At 38.7% G+C, this 17,883-nt stretch overlaps 1 non-coding gene across 1 annotated transcript; it reads left to right on the top strand.

The window, feature by feature from the left end:
* The first annotated feature begins 7,094 nt into the window (after positions 1 to 7,094).
* LOC119864512 lies at positions 7,095 to 7,188 on the top strand. The gene has a single exon (XR_005374346.1). It is a non-coding gene; the product is annotated as a small nucleolar SNORD12/SNORD106 (small nucleolar RNA).
* Positions 7,189 to 17,883: the final 10,695 nt, after the last annotated feature.

Here is a 17,883-nt window from a genome sequence, read left to right as displayed (position 1 = left end):
CACCCAGTGTGAAGCCCAGCATGGGGCTTAGTTTCACATCTCAAATCATAACCTGAGCCAAATCAAGAGTCGAATGCTCAACTGACTGAGCCACCCAGATACACTAGTATACTTTTTTATTGATGAGTGGTATTCCATAGAATAGATATGCCATAATTTACTTACCCATTCAGTTGATGGGACATATGAGTAGTGTCCAGATTTTAATCTATAATAGTGCCTCTATGAACATTGAATGTCTTTGTGTAGACATGTTTTCTTTTATTTATTCATGAGAGACAGAGAGAGAGGCAGAGAGACATAGACAGAGGGACAATCAGGGAGCCTTATGTGGGACTCCATCCCAGAACCCTGGGAACATGCCCTGAGCCAAAGACATGCTCAACTGCTGCGCCACCCAGGAGTCTGCCATGTTTTCATTTGTATTAGGTAGATACTTAGGAGTGAAATTTCTAATATGAGAAGTGTATGTTTAATTAACTTTGTAAGATACTGCCATACTGTTTGCCAAAGTAGCTATGCCATTTTGTATTTCCACCAGCAGGGACTAAAAATTTAAGCTGTTCCACATTATCGCCAAACTTAGAAATGTCAGGTTTTTTTTTCCTTTTAGCTGTTGCAGTGCTTGTATAGTTGTATCTCATTGTGGCTCTAATTTGCATTTCCCTCCTGACAGATGATGTTAAGCATCTTTTCATGTGCTTATTGGCCATATCTGTATCTTTGTGGAAGTGTCTTCCTATCTTTTGCCCATTTCTTTTATTGAGTTGATTGTCTTCTTCAGTTGTAAGAGCTCTATATATTCTGAATATGAACTCTCTGACAGTGTATTTTTGGCAGCTAGTTTCTTCTAGTCTGTGGCTTGCCTTTTTTTTTTCTTTAACTGCCTTTTAAAGAGCAAAAGCTTTTAATTTTATGCTTGTGCTTGTGATCTGTTTAATAAATCTCTGCTTCATCAAGTGTCACAAGTGTTTTCTCGTATGTTTTCTTCTATAATTTTAGTAATTTGAGCTCTTACATTTAGGTCTATGATCCATTTTGAGTTAATCTTTGTAAATGGTATTTGTAGGGGTCAAGGTTCTTTCCCTGTTGAATTATCTTAGCACCTTTGTAGAAAAGAGTTGATCCTATATATATGGATCTATTTCTAAACTCTCTCTTCTATTCCATTGATTTATATTGTCTTTTCTTTGCACCAGTACTACAATGTCTTGATTTTTGCAGCTTTAAGTAAATCTTGAATCAGGGTATAAATCTTACAGTCCTGTTCCTCTTTCCAGGATTATTCTAAGTCCTGTGACTTCTCATTTAAATTTTTATATCATCATATCAATTTATTTTCAAAAAAGTTTGCTAAGATTTTGACTTGGATTGTATTGATTCTATAAATCAATTTGAGGAGAATTGGCACATTAAGTTTGAGTCTTCCTTTTTTTTTTAAGATTTTATTCATTCATGAGAGGCAGAGACACAGGCAGAGGGAGAAGCAGGCTTCCTGTGGGGAGCCTGACGCAGGACTCAATCCCAGGACCCCAGGATCATGACCTGAGCTGAAGGCAGACACTCAACCACTGAGCTACCCAGGCGTCCCCAATCTCTACATTTTAATTGGGAAGTTTATCCCAAAAGACTTAATGTAGTTATTTACATGGTTAGGTTTGTATCTACCTTTAATGTTTCCTACTTGCCTCTTCTGTTTTTTGTTCCTCTATTTTTCTTTTCTTGTCTTTTTTTAATGAATCTAAATATTTTTTAGTATTTCATTTTCCTATTGGAATTTTTTTTCCCATTGGTATTTTAATTGAACTTCTTTGTATTGTTTTTTAGTGATTGCTCTAGAGACTATAATATACATTCTTAACTTTTACAGTCCACTTATAGTTACTAATTTTATACTTAGGATTTTCTGTCTTTGTTTATAGCCATTGTTTTCTTTTTTATATATATTTTTCCAGTTTGAATATCTATGAGATAACATCCTCTGATTTTTTTTATATTTATTTATTTATTCATGAGAGACACAGAGAGGCAGAGACAGGAGAAGCAGGCTCCTCACAAGGATCCCAATATGGGACTCAATCCGGGACTCCAGGATCACCCCCTGAGCTGAAGACAGACGTTCAACCACTGAGCCACCCAGGTGTCCTAGCCTCTGATTTTTGAAAAGGTTTGTTGAGGGGCACCTGGGTGGCTCAGTCAGTTAAGCATCTGACTCTTGATTTCAGCTTAGGTCATGATGTCAGGCTTCCTGTGGGGAGGAACTCTCACATGGGTTGTGAGATGGAGGCCCAGTCAGGCTCTGCGCTCATTGAGAAGTCTGCTTGATATTCTCCTTTCCTCTCCCTCAAGCCTCCCTGCTGACACACAGACTCATGCTCTCTTTCTCTCTAAATAATAAATGTGATCTTAAAAAAAAAAAAAGGTTTGATTTAGAAAGTTTAATATTTAATAGGATAAGATTCACAGTATTCTCTTAGGATTTTAAAAAGTTTTAACCTCATCTTCTTGTACCTTTTTTTTCTCTTTCATTAATCTTTAAGATCTTATTAAACATTTATCTATTTCCTTTAAATCTCTTCACCTAATATTTAGCTTTTGATCCTATTGATCCTCTTTATGTTTTCTTGTTTGTTTTTTAATTTCTGCTCTTATATCATTTTCCTTCCTTATGCTTTCTTTAAGGTTTTTTCCCCTAGTTTGCTAAGACTAAGTTTCAGTTTTCTTTCTTATAGTCTAGTTGATATACTGACTTTTTTTTTATCAACTTTTGTGACATCTTTTATCTGTACATTTCATCTGTGTTCATTTTTCTCTCTGTAGTTCCCCCTTTAGTATTTCTTTAAGTTAGAGCCTGTTGATTAATGATTATAAACATTAATGTGTCCTGTCCTCTTGAATGATATTTGGACTCAGTATAAAATTCCAGGTTGGCAGTTATCTTTCCCTTAGCACCATTAAATTCTCTGCTGTCAGGGTGCCTGAGTGGCTCAGTGGTTGAGCCATCTGCTTTCGCTCCCAGGGTCCTGGGATCTAGTGCCTCATCAGGCTCCCCACAGGGAGCCTGCTTCTCCCTCTGCATATGTCTCTGCCTCTCTCTCTGTGTCTCTCGTGAATAAATAAATGAAATTTTTAAAAATTCTCTTGCTGTTTATGAACAGTTTACTGTCAGTATAGTTGTTTTTCCTTTGTAGATAATCTGTCCTCTTTCCTTGGCAGCTTTTAAGTTGCCTCTTTATCTTTGATATTCTACCAATTTGTCATCTGTTTGACAGTTATTCATCTTGCTCAGTAATGAATATGCTTTTTGTCAAAGACCCACATCTGTTTTTCAGTATGAAAAATTCTCAGCAAGTGTATCTTCAATATTGCTTCTTACCATTTGCTCCATTTTTTTAACTCCAATTTGCTAAATTTGGGCCTCTAACTCTACTGTTGGGTCTCTAACCTTTCCCATATTTTTCATCTTTGTGTTCTGTGTTCTTCTGAGGCTTTCAACATGGTCTTCTAATTTATTTAATTACTCTTCAAATATGCTTGATCTAAAATTAACCCCATTTATTGCATATTTTTAGTGACTTTTTCATTTCTAAAATTTCTAATTAGTTCTTACCTCATTTGTGCCCATTTTTGTTCATATATTCTTTGGTGAGAATTATGCCATCATTTATGCTTCCAATAAATGCTTTATCATACTATCCTACAAAATTATTTTTGCCTGATTTTATTTTGGTTTTGTTCTTGACATAAAAGGAGTTATCACATGTAAACCCCATGGACCTTTTTTTTTTTTTTTTAGATTTATTTATTTATTTGAGAGAGTAGGAGTAGGAGTAGGGAGAAGCAGACTCCCCACTGAGCAGGGAGCCCAATGCGGGGCTCGATCCCAGGACCCCAGGATCATGACCTGAGCCAAAGGCAGATGCTTAATGGACTGAGCCACCTAGGTGCCCTCTCACCATGGACCATCTTGAGGAGGATGATTATAATGTGAAAGAAGAAAATAATATATGAATAATGAGTAAATGCTACCTTCTAGCTCAGTAGTTTTCATACTGAATTGTTGGCCAGTTGGCTTTTACAGTGGCTGAGGATAGCAGGCTCCATAGGAAGTTCTCTCTGGCTATTGCATGAGTTCTGGGATAGAGTCAAATTTGTTTTGAGGCTTTTGCCTTGGACTATCTCTTGGATTGCATAACTTCCTGTACTTTGGATTTCTTTTTTCTTTGTAACTTATAGCTAAGAGCACTTTATGAAATAAAACTTTGTTAACTCAGGCTGAAACATGAGTTCAGGACTTCTAATTCTTTTTTTCCTTTGAAGTAAATGTTTCTGTATAGTATATTACTATATATGAGTCATATAAAACTTATTTTTCAGCAGACAAGCTCCTGCAAGCTCTGGAAGGTGTTTTTTAAGGGGGAAGGGATTTTTAATTCTTCCAGCTTTATTGAGATATAATTGACATATCTGGAAATATTTAGACTGTTAAAATATTCTTTTCTGTTTTTATTTGCATTACTTTCATCTTTGTTGGCCAGTTCCCTCTTTGAATTACCTGCTTTTCTAAAAAGTCACATGGGTTCATTAATGGGGACAAGGAGGCAACACAACTATATACTTTGCTGTATCTGTTGTTGCTGTCCGAGGGCTGCAAGCGCCCCTCCCCTTGTCTTCCCTGGCTCCCTTCATACTGGCAGCAAGGAAGAAGGGAGGGTGATATGGGAATATGTGCGGGGGGGGGGGGGGGGTAGGAATGCAGTAAAGAAATGCACCTAGCTTTTAAAAAAAAAAAAATGAACTGAACAACATGTATGAACTGAACAACATGCAGTAACCACTGGCAAGCTTTGAAAGAAGTGACATGATTGGTTACAAATATGATGAACATTTATTATTTGCAGAGTGATTTGTAGACTGGAAAGCTAACAGTGAAGTTTGTATTTTATGCAATTACTCATTGTTAATATGCCATGATAACTGGAATTTGAACCATGTTGTTCAAAGACGTGTAATTTAACGGAACAGTAGTAACTGAAAGCTGTGTATATCTGAACCATGCAAAGCTAGGACTTCATGTATGTGTAGTCCTTGTTATTGAAAGCTCTGTATGAGAGCTGGGCATTCTTTGTTTTCCCCCTTCTCTGGGAGTCCAACTTCTATAGACTGCATCAATTGCCCTCCCTTCTCAATAGCTTCTAATTGGATTTGGTCTTTGGAAAGCATTAACAGGAGATCGAATGCAAGGAGAAGAGAAAAGTCAGGATATTTATTTTCCTTCTCTGCTGAGCCACATTTTGGGATTTCTGTCCTCCTCTCCTGAAGGCCACACCTTGCACTAAGCAAAAGTCTCAGCTCCTGTATAGCCACAGCTTCTCAAGTTCCAGTTACTACTGTCTCTCTTTGCCCCTTCAGGTCTAGAGGTGGTAATAGCTTCCTATACTCATTAGTTCTAGTAGGGTACATTACCATCCCTTGTGGTTTTCTTTAAAGCTTCCCAAAGCTTTGTTTATGACCTCTTCACAAAGCTATCTTCAAGCATAGCACTCCTGAGTGTGCCATGTGTTTCCCACCAGGACCCTAACCTAGACACCATGTCACACTATTCACGGAAAATTACATGTACCTATCCAAATATGTGTATGCACTCAGAGAGGTCTGAACAGATATAAACAGTACATCATTTTTAACCCTATGCCTTTTTCCTAATCTGCTTTTAAAAAGTAGATTAAGGGGCAGCCCAGGTGGCTCAGCGGTTTAGCGCCGCCTTCAGCCCAGGGCCTGATCAGAGACCCGGGATCAAGTCCCACATCAAGCTTCCTGCATGGAGCCTGCTTCTCCCTCTGCCTGTGTCTCTGCCTCTCTCTCTCTCTCTCTCTCTCTCTCTCTCTCTCCTCTCTCTCTCTCTCTGTGTCTCATGAATAAATAAATGAAATTTTTTTTAAATCATGAAAAATAAGATTACATATACTGATGGATTATTTCAGCTTCAAAAGAGTTAATCCATTTTTCTAGTTTAGATCTTTACTGAAATAGTTTTCAAGTTAACTACAGGCATACCTTGGAGATACTACAAATCATTTCGAGACCACCACAATAAAGTGAATATCTAAAAGCAAATCAAATGAGTTTTTTTGGTTTCTCAGTGCATATAGAAGTTGTTTATACTATAGTCTCTTAAGTATGCAATGCCATAATTTTTTCTTTAAGATTTTATTTATTTACTCATGAGAGGCACAGAAAGAGAGAGGCAGAGACACAGGCAGAAGGAGAAGCAGGCTCCATACAGGGAACCTGACCTGGGACTCAATCCCAGGACTCCAGGGCTGAAGGCGGCGCTAAACCTCTGAGCCATCTGGGCGTCCCAGCATTATTTTCTTTTAAAAAAAAAAATGTTCATCCCTTAATTTAAAAGTACATCCTTGCTAGGGCCTCTGGGTGGCGCAGTTGGTTAAGCATCCAACTCTTGGTTTCAGCTCAGGTCATGATCTCCGGGTCATCAGATCAAGCCCTGCATCAGGCTGAGCTTAGCGAGGAGTCTGCTAAAGTTTTTCTCTCCCTCTGCCCCTCCCCATGCTCTTTCTCTCCCTCTCTCTCTCTCTCTCTTTCTCTAAGATAAATAAATAAATCTTTAAAAATAATAATAAATAAAAGCACTTTGTTGCTAAAGAATGCTAACCATTATCAGCCAGTCATAATCTTGTTGCTGATAGAGGGTCTTGTCCCAATGTTGAGAGCTGCTGACTGATCACAGTGGTAATTGCTAAAAGTTGGGGGTGACTGTGGCAATTTCCTAAAATAAGACCACAATGAAGTTTGCTACATCAATTGACTCCTTTGTGAATGATTTCTCTGTAGCATGTGACACTGGTAGCATTTTATCCACAATTGAACCTCTTTCGAAATTGAAATCTTCTGGAACCCTGCCATTGCTTTATCAACAAATTAATATAATATTTTAAATCCTTTGTTGTCATTTCAACAAACTTCACAGCATCTTCACTGGGCATATTCCATCTCAAGAAACCATTTTCTTTGCTCATCCATAAGAAGGAACTCCTTATCCATTAAATTTTTATCATAAGGTAGAAGCAATAACAAACACAGCTGATAACATAACTTTTTTCCCCATTAGATTAACCTTATTGATCTAGCTGAACCATTAGCCAGTGTTTTTTCTGATGCATTGGAAAGAAAGGGGGAAAAAAAAAGGCAGCAATTCAGCCACCTCCAGTTTCCACTTCTAATTCTAGTTCTCTTACCATTTCCTTTAATGAAGTTTGAGTCTTTCAAAGTCATCCATGAGGGCTGGGATCAACTTCTTCCAAACTCTTGTTCATCATATTTTGACCCCTCCCATGAATCATGAATGTTCTTAATGGCATCTGGAATGGTGAATCCTTTTTAGAAGGTTTTCAATTGTCTTTGCCCAGATCCATCAGAGGAATCACTAAATATAGCAGCTGTAGCCTTATGAAAGGTATTTCTTAAAGAATAAGACTTGAAAGTCAAAATTACCCATTGATCCATGGGCTATGGAATGGATGTTCTGGTAGCAGACAAAAACATTCATCTCATTGCACATCTCCATCAGAGCTCTTGGGTGACAAGCAGCATTGTCAATGAGCAGTAACATTTTTAAAGGAATCTCTTATTCTGAACAGTTGGTCTCAATAGTGGGCTTAAAATAGTAAGCCATGTTGAAAATAGATGTGCTCTCATCCAGGCTTTGTTGTTTATGGACCACAGACAGAGGTTGAGCATAATTTGTAAGGGTTCTAGGATGGAGCCTATCCTAGTAGCTGCATCACCCAATGCTTTAACTTTAAGTCACCAGTTACATTTGCCCCTACCAAGAGAGTCAGCCTGTCCTTTGAAGCTTTGGGGCCAGGCATTGACTTCTCCCTAGCTCTGAAATTCCTAGAGGTGTCTTCTTTCAATAGAAGACTATTTTGTCTACATTGAAAATCTGTTTAGTGTTGTCAACTTCAGTAGTTATCTTAGCTCAATGTTTTATATAACTTGCTGCAGCTTCTACGTCAGTACTTGCTGCTTCACCTTGCTCTTTTATGTTAAAGAGATGGCCTCTTTCCTTACACCTCGTGAATCAACCTCTGCTTGCTCCCAACTTTTCTTCTGTAGCATCCTTACCTCTCTAAGAATTGAAGAGTCCTAGAGCCTTGCCCTTGTTTAAGCTTTGGTTAAGGAAATGTGATTGCTTTGATCTGTCAATACCACTAAAACTTTATCCATATGAGCAATAAGGCTGTTCTGCTTACTTATCATTTAAGTGTTCACTGGAGTAGCACTTTTAATTTCCCCCAATAACTTTTCACATTTACATTTCACATTTAAATTTCATATTTAAATGCATCACATTTACAACTTGACTGTTTGGCACAAAAGGCCTGGCTTTCAGCCTATCTTGACTTTCAATATGCCCTCCTCACTAAGCTTAAATTGGAGACATGTGGGGTGCCTTGGTAGTTCAGTCAGTTAAGTGTCCAACTCTTGATTTCAGCTCAGGTCGTGACCTCAGGGTTATGAGAGCAAGCCCTACATCAGGCTCCATGCTGGGCATGGAGCCTGCTGAAGACTCTCTCTCCCTCTGCTCCTCCTCCCACCTTTTAAAATAAATAGGAGCACCTGGGTGGCAGTCATTTGGGTGCCCGACTCTTGGTTTTGGCTCAGGTCATGATCTCAGGGTCATATTGGACTCTACACTAAGTGCAGAGTCTCCTTGAGACTCTTTCTCCCTCTGACCCTGCCCCCCACCTTCTCTCTAAAATGGGTAGGTAAATCTTAAAAAAAAAAATAAAGTGAAAGACATGTGACTCTTCTTTTCACTTGAGTACTTCTTAAAGGCCATTGTAGGGTTATTAATTAGCCTAATTTCAATGTTGTTGTGTCTCAGGAAATAGGGAGGCTTGAGGAGAAAGAGATGGGGGAATGGCTGGTAGATAGAAAAATCAGAACACACATTTATTAAGTTTGCCATTATAAGAGCGTAGTTTGTGGTGCCCCAAGCCAGTTACAATAGTAACTTTAAAGATCACTGATCACAGATCACCATAACAAATATAATAATGAAAATATTTGAAATATAGCAGGAATTGCCAAAATGTGACATAGAGACATGTAGTGAGCAAATGCTGTTGGAAAAATGGTGCTGATAGACTTGCTGAATGCTGAATTGCCACAGACCTTCAATTTGTAAAAGATATAGTATCTGTGAAGCACAATAAAGCAAAGTGCAGTAAATTGAGGGGATGCCTGCACTCTACTTTTCAACATATTCAGGCAGACATATCTCTGTATGAGTGTTCTTTAAATAAGTAACTCAAACATGCTTTATACAGTAACACACTCCTGCATCTAGATTGTCACCTGACTGAGTTTGGGATAGGAAACATTTCCAATTTGCAGGAAAACCACTGACATGCGCACACAGCTTTATTGCTGCTCTAACTGGTTATTAGTCCTAGCCTCCATATCTAAATATTTCCTTCAGAACCAGACCTAACTGAATTTTCCAGAAGCATTAAAATCTAATTCCAAAGTTCTTGTGTTTTCTTTTTGCCATCACCAAAATAGTTAACAAGGCAAGCAGTCATGGTAAGGCTAAACATGTACAAAATAGATTTTGAAAATGTGTATGTAACTTTATTATTGGAAGTACTAAAGGTTCTGGGTTTTTTTTGTTTTTTTGTTTTTTTTCACTTTTATGTTAAGGTGATAGGAAAGAAAGTTGGGATGGCTTTTAAGAAACCTATCATTGAAGAGCATCCTAAAAAATTTGCTCACTGGGATTCTTTCCTTTCACACTGACAATTTCTACAGCAGTATTTGCAGAAAGCACTGTGCTGTGTTCATGATTCTGGATTAAAGAGATTTCCTCCATAACATTTTTATGGTTGCCCCACTTTTTATAAGACATTCAAAAAGTGTAATAATAATATCCTAGTTTATTTTTACCTTCCAAGTCTAGAATATATGGAACTAATGTCTCTTAACAGACTACTTCACAGAATACTGCTCTGACCCATCTACATGGAATGCTGTCAGGTGTGAGTAGTGCTTAGAACAGGAGAGGGCTCTTCACCAGGTCCAGGCTATGGTTCAAGCAGCAGAACCTATGGTTTTAATTATATTGGTGGAAAAGGTGCCATGTGGAGTTTATAGGAGGCCTCAATAGGAGAATCATAACATGGTCCTCATAGCCATGCCATCTAAAACAGAAAACTATACACCATTCAGTAAATAGCCCCTGGCTTGCTACAGGGCCCTGGTGGAGATAAAGCACCTAACTACAGGATACCAAGTGACCATGTGGTCAGACCTTCCCATTATGTGCTGGGTTTTGTCAGATCCACCAAATTACAAGAGTCAAAAGCAATCTATCATTAGATAGTAGGTGGTACATTTGGAACTGGGCATGAATAGAAAAAGGCCCAAGTAAGTTAGATAATCAAGACTCTCAAGAGCCCCTTGTCATCACTACTGGTGCTCCATTGCTCCTCAGCTCAAACTTACGACCATGTATGGGGTAGAAGGGGGAAAGGAGATTCCTAAGACCAGTTGGCAGAGGAGGAAAAGGGCCATATTTGATACATGGTTGGGCTGACTTGACAAGTGACTGCTGTTATACACTACTACCACTCAAGAGTGGACTTGAAAGATTTGAAACCCTCCTAGTGGACAGTGCCTCTGGCTATCTGTTTTGTTTAGAAGGAGAAGTGGTCCTAGGTAAGACTATACATTCATTTGTGGGTGAATAAAATGGCTATGCTGATTCGTCAGAGGCTGGGAAAGAGAAAGATTGGAAATTGAGAATAAGAAGACTTATTAAAAAGGCATATGCACAAAATGTAAAGATCTTAATATCACATGTTAATGCCCAAGAGAAAATAATCACCATGGGAGAGGCACTGGTAGACAGAGTAGCTGGGCCAGTTGATGTCAGCCAGCCTCTGTCATCAGCCACTGCAAGGCTGGCACAATAGGCTCTTGAAAGAGTAGTCTGGTGGCAAAGATAGTGAATATGCGCCCAGTATGAATTTCCACACACTAAAGCTGATCTAATTATTTTCACTGCTAAATGTCCTGTCAATGACAGAAATCATCTCTTAAGAAAACCAACCCTTCACTTTTTAGCAAGTTGATTATGTTGGACCCTTCCACCCTAGAAAGGGCAGAAATTCCCCTTGACATACTTAAGGTGTAAGTTTTCCTTTCTTTCCTTTTCCTTTTCCTTTTCCTTTCCACAAAAGCTCATCTAGTAGCAGTATCCAGCAGCTTACAAATTTTGATCTGTCACAGGGAATCCGACATTACAATTCATACTAAGAGTCCTACTTTATAGCAGAGCAGTAGGCACAGTACCATGGGAGCTACTGATTAAGGAGTCTAGTTCCTTGTTAAAAATCTATGTGTGGGGCAGCCCCGGTGGCGCAGCGGTTTAGCGCCGCCTGCAGCCTGGGGTGTGATCCTGGAGACCCGGGATCGAGTCCCACGTCGGGCTCCCTGCATGGAGCCTGCTTCTCCCTCTGCCTATGTCTCTGCCTCTCTCTCTCTCTCTGTCTCTCTCATAAATAAATAAATAAAATCTTTAAAATAAAAAAAAAATCTATGTGTGATTTTTCAGGCCTGGCCATAGGTGATTACAAAGACTTATTTGGCAGGCCTCATAAGGGAAAGGTGCCTTCCCCAAACCAGACTGGTGCATGGCCAATACATCATAAATCTGAAGGGAGATGCAATCAAAGACTCAGACCCCTTTAGCTGGTCACACTCTTCACATATTTACATTCCTAACCTTCATCCTTAGGTTTTTCTATCTGAAGCCTTGGGCAAAAGTCTTCTACAGGTCTGCTGAGACCTTGTAGAAGAGAGGAGGGGGATGTGCTCTGCAGGTACATCTTCACCAGAGCAAGCTTGTCTGAGAATCAGCACAACAAGCTACTCCCCCCCCCCCCCCCACTCCAGAAGACCAGCACAAAACCCTTGCACCAAGTCTGTTGATCATAGAGTGCTGCAAAGCTTCAGCTCTAGGGGAAATAGAATTTAGTTTTCCTTTTTATTTTATTTTGTTTTATTTTATTTCTGGATCTAGTTTTTTTTTTAACAAGCAGACCAAACACACCTAGGATATAGCTTCCCCTGTTCCCCCCGCCCCGCCCTGCAAACAAAATGACAAGAGAGAGACATTCACTCCAATAGAAAGAACAGGAAGAACTAATGGCAAGGGATTTAATCAATACAGATATAAGTAAGATGTCTGAACTACAATTTAAGACAACAATTATAAACATATTGGCTGGACTTGAAAAAAGCATAAAAGACACTAGAGAATCCCTAACCACAGAGATAAAAGAACTAAAATCTAGTCAGGCTGAAATAAAAAATGCTGTAACTAAAAAAAAAAAAAAAATGCTATAACTGAGGGACACCTGGGTGGCTCAGCAGTTGAGTATCTGCCTTCAGCTCAGGGTGTGATCACGGGTCCAGGGATTGAGTCCCACATTGGGGTCCCCACAGCGAGCTTGTGTCTCTGCCTCTCTGTGTAATTCTCTCATAAATGAATGTATAAAATCTTTTTAAAAAAATGCTCTAGGGATCCCTGGGTGGCACATTGGTTTGGCGCCTGCCTTTGGCCCAGGGCGCAATCCTGGAGACTCGGGAACGAGTCCCATATCAGGCTCCCGGTGCATGGAGCCTGCTTCTCCCTCTGCCTGTGTCTCTGCCTCTCTCTCTCTCTCTCTCTCTCTCTCTCCCTCTGTGACTATCATAAATAAATAAATTTTTAAAAATTAAAAAAAAAAAAGCTCTACCTGAGATGCAAACCCAAGTGGATACCATGAAAATGAGAATGGACAAAGCAGAGGAATGAATCAGTGATATAGAAGATACAATTATGGAAAATAATGAAGCTGAAGAGGGAAAGAAAGGTATTGGATCACAAAGGTAGACATAGGGAAAGCAGCAACTCCTTAAAGTGAAATAACATTCATATCGCAGGAGTCCCAGAAGATGAAGAGAGTGTTCAAGGGGCAGAAGGCTTAGTTGAGAAAAGTATATATAAAAACTCTCCTAATCTGGGAGAGGAAACAGACATCAAAATCCAAGAAGCACAGAGAATTCCCATTAAATTCAACAAAAGCTGACCATCACCAAGACTTATCATAGTCAAATTCACAAAATACAAAGACAAGGAAAGAATTCTGAAAGCAGCAAGGGGACAAAAGCCCTTAACCTACAAGGGAAGGTAGATCAGGTTCACAACAGATTTGTCCACAGAAACTTGGCAGGCCAGAAGAAAGTGGCAGGATATATTCAACATGCTGCATGGGAAAAATATGCAGCTAACAATACTTGGAAAATATCCAGCAAGGCTATCATTGAGAATAGAAGAGAAGAGAAGGAGTTTCCCAGACAAAAACCAAAGGAGTTCATGACCACTAAACCAGCCTTGCAAGAAATATTAAAGGGGACGCTTTGAGTGGAGAAAAAAATCAAAATCAACAAAGACTAGAAAGGATCAGAGAACATCACCAGAAACACTAACTTTACAGGTAACATAATGAATGGCACTAAATTCATATCTATCAATCACTCTGAATGTAAATGGACTGAATGCTCCCATCAAAAGACACAGGATGTCAGAATGGATTTAGAAAAAAAAAAGAAAAACAACAAGATGCATATGCATCTACATGCTGCCTACACAAGAGACTCATTTTAGACCTAAAGATAACTGCAGAATGAAGTGAGAGAATGGAGAACCATCTATGATGCTGATGGATATCAAAAGAAAGCTGGAGTCGCCATACTTATATCAGAAAAACTAAATTTTCAACAAAAGATTGTAACAAGAGCTACATTAAAATTAAAGGATCTATCCATCAAGAAGATCCAACAAATGTAAATATTTATGCCCCAACTTTGGAGCACCAAATATATAAATATATAAATCAATTAATAACAAACATAAAGAAACTTACTGATAATAACACAATAATAGTAGATGACTTTAATGCTTCACTTACAGCAATGTACAGATCATTTAAGCAGGAGATCAACAAGGAAACAAGGGCTTTAAATGACACATTGGACCAGATGGACTTAACAGATATACTCAGAACATTTTATCCTCAAGCAGCAGAAAACACATTCTCTTTACACATGGAACATACTGGGTCACAAATCAGCCCTCAATAAGTACAAAAAGATTGAGATCATATTATGCATATTTTCAGACCACAATGCTATAACTTGAAGTCAACCACAAAAAAAAAATTGGAAAGACTGCAAATACATGGAGTTTAAAGAACATCCTACTAAAGAATGAATTAGGTTAACCAGGAAATTAAAGAAAAAAATTAAAAAGTACATGGAAGCAAAGAAAATGAAAACATGACAGTCAGTCCAAAACCTTTGGGATGCAGCAAAGGCAGTCCTAAGAGGGAAGTATATTGCAATACAGGCATACCTCAAGAAGCAAGAAAATTCTCAAATACACAACCTAACCCTACACCTAAAGGAACTAGAAAACTAACAGCAAATAAAGCCTAAAGCCAGCAGAAGAAGGAAAACAATAAAGATTAGAGCAGAAATAAATGGTACAGAAACAAAAAAAATCCCTGTAGAACAAATAAACAAAACAAAGAGCTGGTTCTTTGAAAGAATTAACAAAATTAATAAACCCCTAGCCAAATTTATCAAAAAGGAAAGCAAAAGGACCCAAATAAATAAAATCATGAATGAAAGAGGAGAAATCACAACCAACAAACAGAACAAATAATTAAAAGAGAATATTATGGGGCAGCCCTGGTGGCTCAGCAGTTTAGCGCTGCCTTCAGCCCAGGGTGTGATCCTGGAGTCCCGGGATCAAGTCCCATGTCGGGCTTCCTGCATGGAGTCTGCTTCTCCCTCTGCCTGTGTCTCTGCCTCTCTCTTTCTCTCTCTCTCTCTCTCTCTCATGAATAAATAAATAAAATCTTTGAAAAAAATATTATGAAAAGTTATATGCCAACAAACTGAAAAATCTGAAAGAAATGGACAAATTCCTAGAGACATACAAACTACCAAAGCTGAACAGGAAGAAATAGAAAATTTGAACAGACCCATAACCAGCAAAAAAAAAAAAAAAAAAAAACCTTAATCAGTAATCAAAAATCTCCCAATATACAAAAGTCCAGGGCCAGATGGCTTCCCAGGGGGATTTCTACCAGACATTTAAAGAGATAATACCTATGCTTCTAAATAAATAAATAAATAAATAAATAAATAAATAAATAAATAAATAACAAAAAACAAAAACAAACAAACAAAAATACCTATGCTTCTCAAATTGTTTCAAAAAATAGAAATGGAAGGAAAACTTCCAAACTCTTTCTATGAGGCCAGCATTACCATGATTCCAAAACCAAAGACCCTCCTAAAAAGAATTATAAGCCAGCATTCCTGATGAACATGGATTCAAAACCTGGACAGCAACATGTAGAAGAATGAAACTCTATTACTTTCTTCCACTGTACATAAAAATAAATTCAAAATGGATGAAAGATCAAATGTGAGAGAGAAAATCATCAAAATCCTAGAGAAGAACACAGGCAGCAACTTCTTTGACCTCAGCCATAGCAGCTTCTTAGTATACACCTCCAGAGATGAGGCAAGGGAAACAAAAGCAAAAATGAACTATTGGGGCTTCATCAAGATAAAAAGCTTCTGCACAGTGAAGGAAATAATCAACAAAATTAAGTCAGTTTACAGAATGGAAGAAGATAGTGCAAATGACATATCTAATAAAGGGTTAGTATCCAAAATCTATAAAGAACTTATCAAACTCAACACCCCCCAAAAAAAACCAAATAATCCAGTTAAGAAATCAGCAGAAGACATGAATAAACACTTTTACAAAGAAGACATCCAGATGGCTAGCAGACACATGAAAAGATGCTCAACATTACTCAGCATCAGGGAATACAAACCAAAACCATGATGAGTTACCACCTCACACCTGTCAGAATGGCTAAAATTAACAATACAGGAAACAACAGATGTTGGCAAGGATGCAGAGAAAGGGGAACCACATTATTGGTGGGAATGCAAACTGGTACAGCCACTCTAGAAAACAGTATGGAGTTTCCTCAAAAAGTTAAAAATAGAACTACTGTATGACCCAGCAATTGAACTAGTAAATATTTAATCAGACAATACAAAAATACAGATTCAAAAGGTACATGCACCCTGATATTTATAGCAGCATTATCAACAATACCCAAACTATGGAAAGAGTCCAAATGTCCACTGACTGATAAATGGATAAAGAAGATGGGGTAAAAAAAAAAAAAAGAAAAAAACAAACAAAAAGAAGATGTGGTATATAGACATAATGGAATATTACTCAGCCATCAAAAAGGATGAAATCTTGCCATTTGCAATGACATGGATGGAGCTAGAGTGTATTATGCTAAGAGAAATTAGAGAAAGACAAATACCATATGATTTCACTCATGTGGCATTTAAGAAATGAAACAGATGAACACATGGGAGGGGGAAAAAAAGGTGGGAAATAAACCAAACCATAAGAAACTCTTAATAGGAGATAGAGAACAAACAGAGTTGATGGAGGGATGCAGGCGGGGGCTGGGCTAGATGGGTGATGGGTATTAAGGAGGGCACTTGTTATGATGAGGATTAGATGTTGTATATAAGTGATGAACCACTGGGATCCCTGGGTGGCGCAGCGGTTTGGCGCCTGCCTTTGGCCCAGGGCGCGATCCTGGAGATCCGGCGATCCTGGAGATCCGGGATCAAATCCCACATCAGGCTCCCGGTGCATGGAGCCTGCTTCTCTCTCTGCCTATGTCTCTGCTTTTCTCTCTCTCTCTCTCTCTCTCTCTGTGACTATCATAAATGAATAAAAAATTAAAAAAAAAAAGAACCACTAAATTCTACTCCTGAAACCAACTTATGTTAACTAACTAGAATGTAAATAAAAATTAGGAAAAAAAAAAAAGAGAGAGAAGAAACTTTGAAGACACTTTTCCCACACCAACTCAGTACTTTCCCCCTCCTTCTACCCTCCACCTCCACCATGGAAGTGTCCAAAAAACTTCCATAGCTTTTTTTTTTTTTTTAGATTTATTTATTTATTTGAGAGAGAGCGAGAGCATGAACATGCATATGAGTGGGGGAGGGGCAAAGGGAAAGGGAGAGAGAATTTTCGAGCAGACTCCCTGCTTAGTGTAGAGCCCAACTTGGGGCTGGATCCCAGGACCCTGAGATCATGACCTGAGCAGAAATAGAGTCAGCTACTCAACCTACTCAGCCACTCAGGTGGCTTTTGTTCAAGCCTACCTCAACAGTGAGGTAGCACTGATTTGCACTGATCCGCCTGGACCCCCACCACTCATCAGTCGATGGAAGAAAGTGCAACAAAGAGGTCTTTGCTTTCTCTGCTTTTAGCATCTTGCTTAATAACATTGTAGTAAATGATTTAAGGCTTTCATTTTGGGCTTGTTGTTTAAATCAGCTATTCAGACACTTGACAGCTCTGCTCTTTATCAACACACTTGAGTTTCCAACACTGATTCTATTACATTCTCCAACACTAAGAAGTGTGAAGCCTTCTGAATGATAGAGAGGCCTTGTGAAGGCATAACCAAGGTGCCAATGTGGAAATACTATGCATGGAGAGCACCACTCCCCGGACATGGTGTGTATATACCTTGAGTCAACAACCACTGTAAGATGCCCAGTGCCCATCAGGTGGAATACAAGGGTCCAGGATACAGGAGTTGGAAGGAACAGCCCTGCTCATCATCTCTTCTAGTGATCCCCTTGAGAAATTTGTGCTCCCTTCTCCACATCTTGAGACCCTGG

Source organism: Canis lupus, chromosome 19, assembly GCF_011100685.1.
Source record: "Canis lupus familiaris isolate Mischka breed German Shepherd chromosome 19, alternate assembly UU_Cfam_GSD_1.0, whole genome shotgun sequence".
NCBI lineage: Eukaryota > Metazoa > Chordata > Mammalia > Carnivora > Canidae > Canis > Canis lupus.
The sequence above is the reverse complement of the archived record's forward strand: the minus strand, read 5'-3'. Positions and strand labels throughout refer to the sequence as shown.